At 52.4% G+C, this 16,160-nt stretch overlaps 1 protein-coding gene across 1 annotated transcript in view; it reads right to left on the bottom strand.

The window, feature by feature from the left end:
- The window catches only part of LOC127306865 (ubiquitin carboxyl-terminal hydrolase 3), a 35,404-nt gene extending 19,981 nt beyond the window's left edge, over positions 1 to 15,423 (bottom strand). The window contains exon 1 of the mRNA XM_051337567.2: positions 15,420 to 15,423. The gene's annotated coding sequence lies outside the window, so the exon portion shown is untranslated. The remainder of the gene's footprint in view (positions 1 to 15,419) is intronic.
- Between the last annotated feature and the right edge of the window lie 737 nt (positions 15,424 to 16,160).

Here is a 16,160-nt window from a genome sequence, read left to right as displayed (position 1 = left end):
AGTCGCAATCGCTCCACAACAATACCCCTCCACGGGTCAGGATGCAAATGGACGCGGATGTCCGTGGAGTCCGTTCGTCCGTGTCCGTTAAATAGTCAAGCGACGTCGCGAATGGGCCGTGCAGTTTACATGGATTCACGGACAACTCCCGCAGAGCCTGCCAGGCCTGTCCATCCGTCCTGCAAAAAAAGAAAAAGAACGAAGAACCTCTAGTTCTCCACTTCTCCATCTCCCTCGATGTGCACGGCGGCACACCGCCACGCTGTTCACCCGTCCTAGCTCCTCCCCTCGAGCTACTCGCAGGGTCTCAGACGGTCTCCACCGCCGAGCGCCTGGCGGCCGCCGGTTCCCTGCTCGTCGCCGCCATGCCTCTTTAACTTGTGCGCCCCTCAGCCTCGGTGTCGTACCTCTGTAGTTTACTGAGTTAGCGCCAAGTTATAGCCCACGGTCATCAAAGTTTGGTCTTCCTTTTCTAAGTTTGTCTAGTGTTAATGGCGTTTGTGATGGTGGATCTCTGAGTTTGTCTAGTGCTAATGGCGCTGAAACATGCACCATGCAAAAGGATCGCGGCTAGGCTCACTCGCTACCACATCGAGAAATTAGTCATTTATGTAACTGCAAAAATGTAGAGGACCAACCGAACAACCACGATACTGGACTATTATGATCCTAGGGGAGGGGGGGCACCGCCCCCTGAGTTGTACATACTAGTACAAATGAAACCAATCCAATGTTCTACATTATAAACTAGTCCAAAACCTACACGGCCAATGCAGTTCATCATGTGAAATTTCCATGCTTCAACTCTTCTAGGGAGAAAATTTGCACATTTCTTCCGGATCTTGATAATACATGGCCTGGACATTTTTTCAGGTGACATCACCATTGCTAGTTATTGAAAAGAAAAGAAAAAGGTTATACAAAAACATCAGAGCAAGCATTATGAATGACGAATTGGGGGCACCATAGTTATATTCAAGATCCTCTCGGTTACATGATTAAACATAACAAATGAAACCTCTCCATATATTAATAAACATAGGCATAATTTCTTTTATATTTGATATTGTCCAATGCACTGTTCATGGTGTAGTTTCTCATTGTGGAACTCATGACCTCTAATTTGGAAATGGTACAGTCAATCCCACTAGCGTGGTTTCGTACAACTCGGGAGGGGGGGCGCTCCCCCCGCCCCCTCCCGTGACTATGAAAATTCATTTAAGAAAAAAATTATAGAGGCTTAGAGATGAAAGAAAGTAGAGAGTCATTCGCCCCATGCTTCCTCCCCTAGCTCCGCCACGATCCTACAAAGAGATAATTGCGCAAATCATATTCATGGAACATACACACCAATCTAAGCACACGTTTGTCCTAGCGTCACCAGGCCAACGGCCTTGATTTTAAAGGTTGGAACAAATGAGTTGTTGGATAAGATGATGTTAACTTTGATGGTGCCTTTTGTGGGAGCATTGGATCCACGTATAACTACAAGGTATGAGATCAGCTGACCCTAGCAAAAATCTTAATACATGGTAGAAAAAAAGGTGAACCTATAGATAATTAGCTTCTGACCCCATCGAGTTACTACTCTGGCTCCGCCACTACTTGGCAGAACTCTGATGGACACCAACAAGAACCAACTGTTGTCCATAAAAACACTTAGATATAAAAACATACAAACTCCTTGGCAGCACCGCGCTAACCATCGCCGCCCACTGAGACAAGAATGAAACTAGAGCACTTACATTCGAAACAGCATCACCATCGCCGCTAAGCGGTACAACAAAAACTATCATAAGTTAGCTTTCTACACAGAAGAAAGAGGCGAGAATCTCTTCCCTTATGCTACATGGTACCAAACACAAGCGAAAACTAGGTATGTAGGTATCCAAGCAACAACCTTTTCCAAACCAAAAAATTCGATGCACTAGGTAGAACAAAACATCATGTAGAACAATATAATGAACAATTGGGCCCGCAACTGAAAAACGATGCCCTGAGAAAATGCCAAATTACAACCAAGAATGTGGTGATGCCTCGGACGGACCACCCTAGTCCTCTATGGCGACTGGCGATATGCCTATCTAGCCCTCTCCTCTCCTAATCTCCATCCAAAACTCCAATCCTTTATCACCCAAATCGCTCCACCCTCAACCTCCTTAAATCTATCCCCCCTCAAGCCTCAGCCGTCCATCTACCACGGTCTCTACAGCACAACAGTCTCATGGAAGGGAGAGGGTCCCAGATCTTGCCATGACATTGCAGACCATGAGTTTAGAGGAAGTACAGTAAGGTTCAGTCAGCTGGAGGAGTGAGAATAAGAAAGAGAAGGTAAGTGGACTCTTATGCTAGAGCTAGCTGCTCCTAGACACTTTGTGAGAGTGAAGTGTGAATCATGAAATGATAAAGTAGTACATTTCTATAGCTAACTATTGTACATATTAGCTATATGCTGACTATAGATGACATGGCAAAGCGCTATAGCCAGTAGCAGCTACACTATTATTCTTGCTCTTAGCAGACCCATAATTATGCAAAGTTCAAAGCAATTAGGTGGTTCAGCGGGAATATCTTGACTTCTCTTCCCGCCTTATTACGAAGGTGGCGTGTATTGGTGGTACACCGAGGAGCATATCTCAGCGGGTGATTGAACAATCGATGATCAGAGCATGGAGAAACAAGTTATATGCCATTTCTCAGGTATCCAACACTGTCTTTAGGGCATCTTCAACGGGCTGACACATTTTAGACGTCTAAAATGTCCGGTTGTGTCTGTTTGCGTCGGCCCGCGGACGTCATGCGGCCCAGGGCGACCGTTTGCGTCGGGGGTATCCCAGCGGTACGGACGCATTTTTTTAGCGGAGACAGCGTCAAGGTCGTTAATGGCGGTTTAACATCCCGTCGAGACCTGTTGCCGGCGATTACCGGTTCCCACGCGACGACGGTCGTTCCGGCGCTTGCCCAACACATTGGCAAGTTTCGTTGGCGTTTCGCGCGAGCGGGAAACGGCGTTACCGCCGTGGCTATATATGGTGGACACTAGCGGGGGTGACGGGCACACCTCAAGCTAAACCCTAGCATCCATCCATGGCCGAGCACAACCTTAGCTGGGATCAGGTTGTTCAGATGTGCCGCCAAGCCCACGCGGAGGACGAGTAGCTAGTCGTCGACACGTTTCAGGCCGAGCAGCTAGACCTGGAGGCGGCGGAGGCGACAGAGCGCGCGCAAGGGCGTGAGCGCCTCGCGGCGACCAGGGCGGAAATCACCGACACTAGGGCCGAGATCGCTAAGGCCAGGGCCGAGCTCGCGGAGGCGCGGGCGGTGATGGCGGCCCCTCCAGGGGCCCCACCCACGGATGCCGTCATCCATGACATCACCGACGACGACGATATCGTACCAGCCGCTTCGAGTGCGCCAGCGGCCAGCAGGTTCTGATCGCGTCCTTCGAGGCCCTAGCGGGGGACGCTGATGGTGCTCCGGTGATGGCGTCAGACAATCTTGCTGAGCATTGTTGTGGAAGCGGTTGGGAAACCCCAAGAGGAAGGTGTGATGAGCACAGCAGCAAGTTTTCCCTCAGTACGAAACCAAGTTTTAATCGACCAGTAGGAGAAAGGCGTGACTTTTGAAGGTGTTGTTGGCTGACTAGTGGTAGGGCGCACTATCGGTGTCAGCAACAACGTGGAACCTGCACACAACACAACCAAAGTACTTTGCCCCAACTTGTAGTGAGGTTGTCAATCTCACCGGTTTGCTGAACACAAAGGATTAGACGTATCGAGTGTAAAGAGATGTTTGCATAAAGTAATCAGAACATGACTGCAGTTGAATTTATCAGTAAAGGAAATACGACTGGGGTTCACAGCTCACTAGAGGTGTCTCTCCATAAAGAAATAGCATGTTGGGTGAACAAATTACAGCTGGGCAATTGATAGAATATCGACCAATACATGAATATGAGATTTTATATGGATATTACAACATAATACATAGACCGTAATCCAACTGCGTCTATGACTGATAATTCAATTTCAGGTTAGTGTCCGCACCCCCTTTCAGTATAAAGTTGTAAGCAACAGACTATCGCATTAAGCAATGTGTGTAAAGTAAACAATAGAATTACCCTCGGATAAAACATTGTTGTTTTCTCCCTAGTAGCAACAGCACATCTACAATCTTAGAAGTTATAAAGTCACTCTGCCAGAAAACTAGAGGCATGAACCTACTATCAAGCATAAATACCCCCGCTTGGAGTCACAAGTGTCCACTTGACCAGAGTTTCTAGTAGCAACGGAGAGCATGCAAGATCACTGTTGTGGGTATACTTCATGGGTGTACCATCGACAGTGCCTAGATCCGGCAAGCCCGGGTGGCCCACAGATGGTGATGAGGCATGTGGCCCATCGGGCGGCCCAGTTGCTGTTGATCATGAAGGAAGAAGTCCGGCCCAGGATCAGTAAGCCGGATCCGTACCGACATTAGGAGAACCCGGATCCGCGGAGGCCCGTGAGGAACCCGGATCCAGTACGACGTATATGGAAGGCGGATCCTTGACGTACACGGCAAGACATTGTACCGTAGTTAGGCTATCTGTAATCCGGCTAGGACTCTCCGTGTAAACCCTAGATCCGAGCGCCTTTATAAGCCGGATCCTGGGAGCCCTAGAGGCAGAACAACAACTCATTGTAACAACGCGAAAGCGCCCAGATAATTCCAGACAAGCAGCAGTAGGCCCTGTCATCGTGCAGGTGTTCCGAAGCTGGGTAAATCGCGTACCACCGTCCCGTGTGCACTCCGCCCTATGGCCCCTACTTCTTCTCCCCCTCGTGAGGATCCCTCCTCCGAGGTACCGTCGATTAGGCAACGACAGTTGGCGCCCACCGTGGGGCCTGTGGCGTCTGGAGGCCGGAACCGGGAGGGTTCCGCCATGGGAAGCTACGACGACACCATCGCTGTGGGGCGCGTCCTCTACGCCGGAAATCTGCCGATCGTCCCTCCGGATGAGTGTTGGATTCCGGCTAGGACAAACCCCGTCAGGCTCTCCATCGTCCCAATTGGCGGCATACATATCTTCATCGGGGAAACCGTCGATTCCGACGGAAACCCACTGGTAAGTAACGCAGACGCGACCGCCGCAGAGCTGGACGCTGTCGCGAAGATCCGATCTGAGATGCAGGAGCTTCCCAAGGAAGATTCCGCCTCGAATCTGGAATTTTCAAAGCCCACCCAATCCGCCCCTGAGCAGGAAACAACGGTGGAAGACCAATGCAGATCCGCCTGGGTCTCCCAGGTGTTAGAAAAGCAGAGGTGCCACTTCGTACACTTCTTGGCCCATACCGCCGAACCGCCCCTCAAGAAGACGGAGCTGGTCTGGCGAGGTAGAGGCACCGGAAAACGACGCAGATCCGGATCAGGCTCAGCCTGTCGGAGAACGCGAAACTCCGGTGGAAGAGTCGATTTTGGGCAATCGAGCCCAATTTCCGGAGATACCCCTCCATGGATGCGACGAGTTTAACCGCAAGCTAGGGGAGTACGGTTTCGGTGATCAGCTGAAGTCGACTCCGCCCAGCCTAAGCGAGGTTCTCGCAACGGTAGCAGCGCTGGGACAAACTGGATCTGAAGAGCCAACCAGCCAATCCGACCCTCAGCTATCCCGCCAAGGATCTCCAATGTCACGGGAGCGACCCCGCAGGGATTCTTCCTCAGAGGAACTCCTGTCGGCTGAAGAGATGGTTGCGCGAGCAGTTCTTAACAAACCTATAACCCCGGGCGACGCCGCAGATCTGGAGGCTCTAGAGGCCACTAGACAGGAAATGCTGGCCACCGCCAAGAAGCTCGCCGATACCGAAGCCGCATTAAGGGAAGAAAGGGAACAAGCTGCAGGGTTGGCGGACCAATTCGACAGACAGGATCGCGAAATTACTGCCACACTCGAGCAGGTCAAGAGCATGGCGAAAGAGTGGGAAGTAAAGATGACCTATGCGCAGGCGGAGGCCGATCGAATTGTTAGAGAAGCAATTCCGCCTCGCAGGATCAACTTCGCCACGCCCGCAGAGCACCGGCCGCTGGAAACCCCAAAGGACAACATGCTAAAAGCTGCGGAGCTGTTGAAGAAGAAGGACGAAGAGGTTGATATCAACTACCTCCGCACACTTGTCGCTTCAGCAATGCAGCAGCAAAGCAAGGCGGATACTTCGCGCAGGTTGGAATCCAATCCGGATAACTGTATATCTACCGCGCAGAAGGACGCCCGCGCCGATCGGCATCCCGATGATGAATCACACACCGGATCCTCGGAACGCAGAAGAAGAACCAGGGAACACCCAAATCCGATCCCTGTTCCGTCAAAGACGCCTTCGTCAGATCCAAGAAAGGGAAATGATGCAATGTACTCTGGACGAGACAAATATCGCAACCCCTCTCCTCCGCCTAATGGTTACCCGCGACCCCCTCGCCGCCGTAGTCCAGCCGGAAACACCAGGCCCCCAGGGCATGGTGGGATTGTTATCCGCGACAACGTGCTGCCAAGAAACAGAAACAGGGAGCGCTCGCCGGAACCACGCCGGAACCAGAACAATGTTCGTGAGCCCGAGCCCAGGAGGAGTCGGAATGAGGAGCGCGGCCCAGAGCCTCGCCGGAGCCGCGACCCAGAGCCTCGCCGGAGCCGCGACCCGGAGCCTCGCCCGAACGACCAGGGCAGCCAGCGCCATGGCGAAGGCAGCCACAGGAGCCGGAGCCAGCACCGGGAAGGCCGAGGAGAATCAGATGGCGGAAGCAAGAAATCGGACCGCCCACCTCGCAGGTCTCCCTCAACACCACCTAGCGGTGGCGGCGGAGGTGGAGGCGGAGGCGACGGCCGGAGATCTCGCTCTCGCTCACAGTCCCCTCGCCACGGCCCGCGCGACGCCCGGGATCGCCTTAACGAATACAGAACCGACTACATTGGTCCGAAGTGCTTTGGCAGGATGATTCGAGAGGAACCAAAGCCAAGGATGAACCTCAAGCTACCCGGAAATCTGAAGCATTATGATGGCACCGAAAGGCCGGATACCTGGATTGAGGATTACTATAATGCAGTAACCTTTGCTGGAGGAACCCCTAACATCGCCTGCCGCATGCTCCAGTTGTACCTTGTAGGTCCAGCCCGGATCTGGCTCAGTGACCTCGAGAAGAACTCCATCTTTTGCTGGTTCGACCTGAAGACCGCTTTCGAGAAACACTTCAGAGGCACCTACAAAAGACCTGCCACGGCAAGCGACCTGCAAGCCTGCATCCAGAAGAAGGGAGAAACCTCAAGAAACTACCTCACACGATGGTTGGCATGCAGGAACGAGTGCGAAAACGTCGACCACACCACCGCCATGTACGCTTTCATTGGTGGACTGCAGAGGGGAGGATTGCTGAGGCATACGCTCACTCGTTTGGCTAACTCAAGCAAGCTGACTTTGGATGAGATGATCTCCATTGCCAGTGATCATACTGCCGCCGATGATGATGCAGGCGGTGATCTCGCAGCTACAGCAATCCCCCTACATCAACAGAAGAAGAACCGTGATAACGGCAGCAGCAGCAGCCATAAGCGCAAGAACCCTGATGACCAGAAGAGTGCGGATCCGAAATGGTTGCCATGGCGTTTCAACGCGGAGGTTCAGGAGGCGGAAGAGGACGCGGTCGTGGAGGCGGAGCCGGCAGGGGTCAGCAGCATGCCACTGAGGTCACAGCTGGCGGATCCCACGCCCCGCAAACCTACGAGGAGTACAGAGACATGCCCTGCCTGGCCCACCTGGATCCGGTTACAGGGAAGTCAACTCACACCAACCGTAACTGCAAGTGGGTCAATGATCTAAAGAACGACCCGGAGGCAGGATACAAGCGCGCCCGGAAGCACCGCCCACGCGGCAAAGGTGGCAAGGGCAAGAACAAGGACAAAGAGGAAGATAGTTCCGAGGCGATGGATGAGGATGATAACTCGCCGGATCCCAAGGCAGGACCTGCAGGTAAATCCAACCCATTCGATAAAAAGAGCGTGGGGGCTTACCACACTTTCATCGGGACCCCAACAGTACGCGCTTCCAAGTCAGCTACCCGGATCCTGAACGCCATAGTTCCGGCGTGCATGATACGTCAGGTGGTCGGAAATCCCGTGCACATTTGATAGGAAGGATCACCCTGCAATTGTGCCAAAAGAATGCTACGCCTTGGTTGTAAGTCCCCGCATAGATGGGTATGACTTCTCCAACTGCCTCATGGATGGCGGAGCCAGCCTGAACATCATGTACCTGGAGACTCTAGAGCGGATGAACCTCACCAAGGAACAGCTCAAACACAGCAACACTGAGTTTCATGGCGTGGTTCCGGGTAAGAAGGCGAATTCCCTCGGCAGCATCACACTTCCCGTGGCTTTTGGCGATGTTCATAATTTCCGCGAAGAGAAGATCACGTTTGAAGTTGTGCCCTTCAAGAGCTCCTACCACGTCATCTTCGGCAGGCCCACCTACCACAAGTTCCACGCAAGAGCGTGCTACATCTACAACAAGCTAAAGATTCCGGGTCCTAAAGGTATGATTACCGTATCCGGAGACTACAAAAAGGCTCATGAGTGCGAGTTAGGCGAAGCCGCCTTCGCAGAGTCTGTGATATCCGGAGAAGAGCTGAAAGGCTACAGAGCCGCGGTGGACCCGACCGAGATGCGAGACCACCAAGAAGCGGATCTCCGAACAGAAAACCTCCTTCAAGGCCGCGATAGAAACCAAGAAGCACGACCTCATCAAAGGCGACTCTTCCAAGCAGGTTTCTGTCGGAGCCAACATGGACCCCAAATAGGAAGACGCGCTCGTCGAGTTCCTCCGCGCTAACATGGATATCTTCGCATGGCAACCTTCTGACATGTCCGGAGTACCTAGGGAACTCGCCGAGCACTACCTCAACATAAATCCGGGGGCTAAACCGGTGAAGCAAGCTATGCGACGCTTTGGAGATAAGAAGCGCCGCGCCATAGGAATGGAACTAGCAAAGTTACTAGAAGCAGGTTTTGTAATAGAAGTTATCCACACCGATTGGGTCGCGAATCCCGTCCTTGTACCCAAAAAGAACACTGAAATACTAAGAATGTGCATCGATTACTCCGGCTTGAACAAACATTGCCCGAAGGATCCGTTCCCCTTGCCGCGCATTGACCAAGTCATTGATTCGACGGCGGGGCGGAACTTCGTGTTTTCTTGATGCGTATTGCAGGTATCATCAGATCCGGATGAAGGAATCCGACCAAAAGGCGACTTCATTCATTACCCCGTTTAGTACTTACTGCTATGTTACTATGCCTTTTGGTTTGAAAAACGCAGGTGCCACCTACCAACGTACGATGCAGCTGTGCCTGAAGGACCAAATTGGCCGGAACGTGCACGCTTACGTCGACGACATCGCGGTCATGACTCGGAAAGGATCCGACCTGATCAGCGACCTCACAGAAACCTTCGACAACCTCCGCAGGTACAAGATGATGTTGAATCCGCTGAAGTGCGTCTTTGGCGTGCCAGCCGGAAAACTCCTTGGCTTCATAGTCTCTCACAGAGGCATTGAGGTTAACCCGGAAAAAATCAAGGCAATCCTGTGCATCAAACGGCCAACTTGTCTCAAAGATGTGCAACGACTAACTGGTTGCGTCGCAGCAATCAGTAGGTTTGTTAGCCGTCTTGGCGAGAAGGCGCTACCTTTGTACAAGCTGCTGAAGAAAACAGACAAATTGCACGGGACGACGCAGCCGACGCAGCTCTTCGGGGTTGAAGGAAATACTCACCTCCCCACCTATCTTGGCAGCCCCAGCAGAGTCAGAGCCAATGCTCCTTTATCTGGCAGCTACCAACAAAGTCATCAGCCTCGTCATCGTGGTGGAGCGAAAGGAAGAAGGTCATGAATACGACATCCAAAGGCCTGTCTATTACATTAGCGAGGTACTGACGGAGTCAAAGCAACGATACCCTCACTTTCAGAAGCTAGCTTATGGAGTGTTCCTAGGCAGCCCGAAGCTGAGACATTACTTCCAAGAGCACCCAGTAACAGTTGTGAGCAAGGCTCCGCAGTCAACAATTCTCAACAACGCTGACGCAACAGGACGTACGGCTAAATGGGGCATCGAATTATCCGCCTTCGACATCGCTTACAAGCCTAGGACCGCGGTTAAATCCCAAGTCGTGGCAGATTTCGTCGCAGATTGGACAGAAGCTCCGGATGCAAGTCTGGAGCCGGAACCAGAAACATGGGTCATGCACTTCGATGGATCCAAGCAACATCAAGGCTCAGGAGCCAGAGTCACCCTGAAGTCCCCTACCGGAGAAGAACTGCAGTACGTTCTGCAGATCCACTTCGAAGCTACAAACAACATGGCGGAATACGAGGCTCTACTACACGGTCTGCGCATCGCTAAGGAAATTGGGATCAAGCACATCATATGCTGTGGAGATTCCGACCTGGTGGCACAACAAGTAGCCGGAACCTGGAACGCCAGAAACTCCGTCATGGCGGCCTACAGAGACGAAGTTGATGAGATCGCCAAGTGCTTCCTCGGATACGAAGTCAAGTATGTCAGGAGAGACGATAACACAGCGGCAGACATGCTATCCAAGCTCGGATCCGGCAGGAAGCAAATTCCGCCTGGCATTTCAAATTCCGCCTGGCATTTTCCTGGAGCATCTCCGGATACCCTCGGTGAAGGGCGCTAACCCGGAAAACCCAGAAGTGGCAGTGTCTCCGGCTAGGGAAGTGATGGCTATCATTCCGGCTTGGACACAGCCTTTCCTGGACTACCTCATCGATCGAAGTTGCCGAGAGGACGAGGTCCTTGCGCGACGGATCGTCGACGAGCGAGATCCTACACAATTGTTGATGGACAGCTCTACAAACGGAGTGCGACAGGGGTATTTCTCAAATGCGTCTCCAATCAAGATGGCATTGAAATCCTCAGAGAGATCCACGCAGGGGATTGCGGGCATCACGCCGCTCCCAGGTCCCTCGTTGCCAAAGCTTTCCGGCTAGGATTTTACTGGCTCACAGCTAAAGAAGATGCTGACAAGTTGGTAAAAACCTGCCGAGGTTGTCAGTACTATGCTACTCAACCAAATGCTCCAGCCCAAGAGCTGAAGACCATACCTATCACCTGGCCGTTTGCGGTCTGGGGGCTCGATATGGTTGGTAAGTTAAAAAGGTCATCTCCTGGCGGTTTTGAATACCTCCTGGTCGCTGTTGACAAGTTCAGCAAATGGATCGAGGCTAAGCCAGTGAGAAAAGCCGATGGTGCTACGGCACTAAAATTCGTCTGCAGCCTCGTGATGAGATTCGGCATCCCACACAGCATAATCACGGATAATGGCACAAACTTCGCTCAAGGAGAGTTCAGGGATTATTGTGAGACAGTAGGGATACGGCTGGACCTTGCATCTGTGGCTCACCCACAATCCAACGGTCAAGTCGAAAGGGCTAACGGCCTAATATTATCAGGAATTAAGCCGCGCCTTGAAGAACCGCTGCGACGAGCAGCTGGAGCTTGGGCTGACGAGTTGGAAGCTGTTTTGTGGAGTTTACGAACTACCCCTAACAGATCAACAGGGTTTACCCCATTTTTTCTGGTATACGGATCCGAAGCCGTGCTTCCCTCCGACATCATCCACGATTCACCGCGAGTTTCCGCCTACAATGAAGAAACAGCTGACGAGGCCAGACAGCTATCTGTGGACCTGATCGAGGAAGCTCGGAACCTAGCTGACCAGCGCTCCGCCATCTACCAGCAGAAGCTCCGACGCTATCACAGTCGTCGAGTTCGGAATCGCTCCTTCATGGCAGGAGACCTGGTCCTCCGCCTTCGACAGGTGAAAGACCATAAGCTGCAATCTCCATGGGAAGGACCCTTCGTCGTTAGCAAAGTGCTTCATAACGGGTCATACTACCTTGTTGATTTCCGCGAGCTGAGGGATAGACCTGCTAATTGGCACCGGAAACGCAAGCGTGAGGATCCGGACGACATCTACGATGAAACAGATCGCCCTTGGAACATCGCACAGCTACGTCCTTTCTACACTTAGCATATTTTTTCCGAGTTACAAACTCTGTAATAGTTATACATGATCAATGAAATAAAGCTCATGGTTCACTCTTTGAGTCTTTTACCTCCTTTACTTGTTCATTTTAGATCGTGTATGTTTTTTCCAACTAAAACCGCAGAGCTGGATGTTTCCGCCTAGGCGTGTATGAAAGTTGTGATTTTCAAAATCGTCCTTTAGGACGTAAGTTTAAGTTTTCTGGTGGAGAATTTTTCGTTGCGAACTCGTGGATTCCTGGTAGCGACTTCCGGCACCTAGGCTGGGGGCTTGTTTCCGCGGTTATGGACGGACGCCATTGGGCTTCGTCGCCGCAGGCGAGCGTTTCCGGCCAAAGGTTTTCCGGCTCGTGGAAGGTCAAATGAGTAAGCCGGAAAATTAACAAACCAGCACTTTCTTTCCAACATAAAACGAAACATGCAAATAATATTAACGGATAGCAGGATAAGTGTTTCCGCCCCATGCATAGTCGTTTCGTTTCCTAGCTACTTAAGAATTTAAAGTCTTATTACAAACCCACTCTGGGGCCAAAATGATGCAACTTGTTTCATTGTCTAAACAGGAACTCTACTCGGAGTCCTCTTCTTCAGATTCCTGGTAGGCGGAGCCGTCGTCGCCACTGTCACCGGATCCGGCTTCGGAGTCGTCACCAGAGCTTCCTCCGGAATGCTCGACGCTTGACCCGGAGCCTTCCCCATAATACTCCGGCTCACCTTCCTCCTCCTCCTCTGCATCGGAAAATCCCTTGGGCAGATTGTGTTTGTTATACCAGAACGAGTGATTCACTCGCCTGACAAACAACTGCTCATAGCCTTGGGTTTCCGCAAGGAGGGCACCCATGTCGGAACCCTTGGGGGCTCCGCGTGCAACATTTGCAAAGTTGAGCGAGGGGAAGTGAGCCTTGCAGGTGGCCAAGACCAGGGAGGCGACTCCGCGTGCGGAAGATTTTTGCCAGTCCTTGATGAACTCCGGCACTTGTTCCATAAGATTGGTCATCGTATCGATGATTGTGGTTTTGGCCTTCTTCAGAGACAGAGACTTGGCGATTCCGCGACAGGCTTCAAATAACGCGTCGATAGAAATCCGCGCTTCATCGTATGCCTCCGTCCTCTTCAGGTTCGACTCTTTTGACCACTCGAAGCCAAGGCTCGCTGTGGAAGGAGGAGGTCCAGTTCCGTTAGAAAGAAAGCATATAAGGCAGTCGGAACAACGACACGGAAAAAAGCTTACGGAAGATAAGTTGGTCGATGGCCTCCGCCTCCGCTTCTAGAACTTTGTTCTTGGCTACCAAGGAGATCACGCGACCCTGGCTCTTCTCTAGTTTTTCGTTCAGATCCGCCAGGACGCGGGCATGCTTGTCGGAGAGCTCCTTCCTCGCCTCAGTCTCCTTGTTGGAGGATTCTTGGATGAAGGTTTTGAGGGATTCGTTCTCCGCCTCAAGCACCTTGACCTTGGCGGATAGCTCGTCAAACGAGGAGTGCTTGGCAGATTCTTCTGAAGGCAGAAAGTTGCACATATTATGCATCCTGAACAACTATGTCAGCACAAAAAGTAAAGACCCGGATCTCGTACCTTGAAGGCGGGTCTCAAGCAGCTGGATAGCTTTTTGGCTATTTTCCGCGTTCTGGCGCAGCCCCTCGATCTCCGCGATTTGCTCCAGCACATGCACGCGCAGATCTTCGTGCAGTTTCCGCGTGGTCTGCGAAGCAGCAAGGAGTTAGTCGGATATTAAAATCTTGGGGGCTAGCGAAGAATTCAAAGTCTTGGTATAAAAAAATTTAAATTTCCGCCTAAAAGTACATTTTGGGAAAGCATCGGCTAATACATGTTACACGGAAATATATCACCCAATGCTTGGGGGCTAGTATCACCTGCCGCACTTCCTTGTGCTTGGCGAAAAACTCCTTCAGGCCGTCCTCCAGGTCGGCGAGCTCTCGCATCTCCTCGTCCGGCTTTCCCCACACTTTGTTCAGCATGGTGGAAACTTCCGCGTGACGCTGTGCAAGGGTAAGCTTTTGAAGGGATGGAGTCGGTCGAGTGTCGACCCGAGTCGCGTTGGTGACTTGAAGGAGCTTTACCTTTTGCTCCTGTTGATCTTCTGTGGGCTCCGCGAAAGCGGCACTTGGTTGATCTTGCGGAGGAACAGATGAGGAGGTCCCCTTGGCGGAGTCGCCGTGGTGAGCGGGATCTTCAGGAAGGTCATCAAGGTTGATGACATCTTTCGGATCCGGCTTGGAGGCGGATGAAGCCTTGGGCGGAACTTCAACCTCGGGAGTAACAGGAATAGAAGCCGGAGATGGCTTGGCTCTTTTCTTCGGGACCCTTGGGGCCTTGGGGGGCTGGCTTCCGGAGTTTCAGAAAAAACATAAAAGTATAAGTAAGAGTTTGAGCGTAAAACCAGAACTTGGATCTCGGAAGTAGGCGCTTACCCGGAAGGCTTGAAGAAATGCTGGATGGCAGGCTGCCCCTTGTTGCTGGTATTAATCAGTGAAAGGCGCTTCTTTTCCGCCTCCGCTTTCCGGGTAGCCACAGTGCTAAGCACTTCGCGAGCGCGTTTCGCATAGGGGCTGGAAGGAGCTGGCTTCTTCCTCTTAGCAGGGCGTGGGGCCTCGGGAGCTTCCGCCTCCGATGCAGCTTCCGGATCCGTGTTGCCGGTGGAAGGAACCCGGAGGATAGTTCCGAGTTCGTTTTCTTCAAGCGCCTCGAGCTAATGCAAGGTTAAACACTTAGACAAAAAAGTTTGAATGCGAAGAGAAACAATAGACTAAAGTCAAGACGATGTACCGCGGTTTCGGAACCATTCGTGTGAATGTCCTTGTTGCACACGTGAACGTGAAGTTCACGTGGGATTTTGATGAGGAGCCGGATCCTCTTGTCGATGGCGTCGGCGGAAAGATTGTCTTTTGTGGCGCGCATTGGGTCGTCGCGCCCTGTGTATTGGAACATCAGGCGGTCCCTGTGTTGGAGTGGTTGGATCCGCTTGGTGAACCAGGAAAGGGTTAAGTCCTTCCCCGTCAGCCCCTCCTCCGTCAGCTTACAGATCCGCCTGACGGCGCGTGAGAGCTGGGGCGATTCGGAAAGGTGGGGGCAGTGCGACCATGCCGGAAGCTCGATGGGGGGGCAGTTCTTGAAAGGCGGCAGCTTTCTTTCGCTCGCGGGGTCGGAGACATCCTTCAAGTAGAAGAAATTCAAAGACCAGTACCTCGCGGATTCGTGGCGGTCGGTGGGGGGGTAGACGCGGCCCGGGCGGATCATGAAGGTGATGGATCCGCATGTAGCTAGTTCGGTGGATTGCCGGATCCTCTCTTTCTTGACAGTAAAGTAATACTGGAACAGAGAGAGCTGGGGGGTTACCCGGAGATGGCCTTCGCAGAGGGTGACGTGGTTGCAGATTGCAAGCACGCTGTTCGGAGAAATGTTGTGGGGTTGGAGCCCATAAGTCTTCAGAATCTCTAAGAAGAAGTCTGAAGGCGGAAATGAAAAGCCGCGCTCCACCAGTGCTTTCGTCAGCACCATCTCGTCGTCCTTAGGAGCTGGAGCTAGTTCATTCGGAATTGACCTCCAGCTTCCGTGTTGCAGGAAGCCCTCCGTCTCGAGGTTCTTCAGCTCCATGTCGGTGGTGGTGCAGGGCCACCATTTTCCCTTGGCTTCGGAGTCTCGTTGGCGAGCTTTCGACTTTTTGACGACCTCTTCCGCCTGGTGCTCCGTTTGATCCGCCCCGGAGGCTTTCTCCGGGTGAGCGGAGGTCCCTTCAGCCTCCTTGCCGGAATCCTTTGAAGGATCCAGCCTGACTGGAACGAAGGGTGGAGGGGCGGAGGAGATTGGGGTCGCCATGATAGGTTCTGAGGTCGGAGGTGGAGTCGTTGAAGACATCTGAAGAAAAGGTTTTGGGCGGAAACATTTTTTAGTCGGATCCGGCATCGTCAACCTAACGATCATCCCTACCAACTACGGCAAAGGGTCGAAGCTCGGAGAACTTACCGTAATGGATTTCGCGGTGGTCGGAGTCGCCGGCGACGAGGTTTTCATACGGTGGCCCGCCGGAGTTAAGAACACGAAGAACACCACGGTGGT

The sequence above is a fragment of the Lolium perenne genome, chromosome 6 (assembly GCF_019359855.2).
Source record: "Lolium perenne isolate Kyuss_39 chromosome 6, Kyuss_2.0, whole genome shotgun sequence".
In the NCBI taxonomy this organism is placed as follows: domain Eukaryota; kingdom Viridiplantae; phylum Streptophyta; class Magnoliopsida; order Poales; family Poaceae; genus Lolium; species Lolium perenne.
This window is presented reverse-complemented; position numbering and strand designations above follow the sequence as displayed.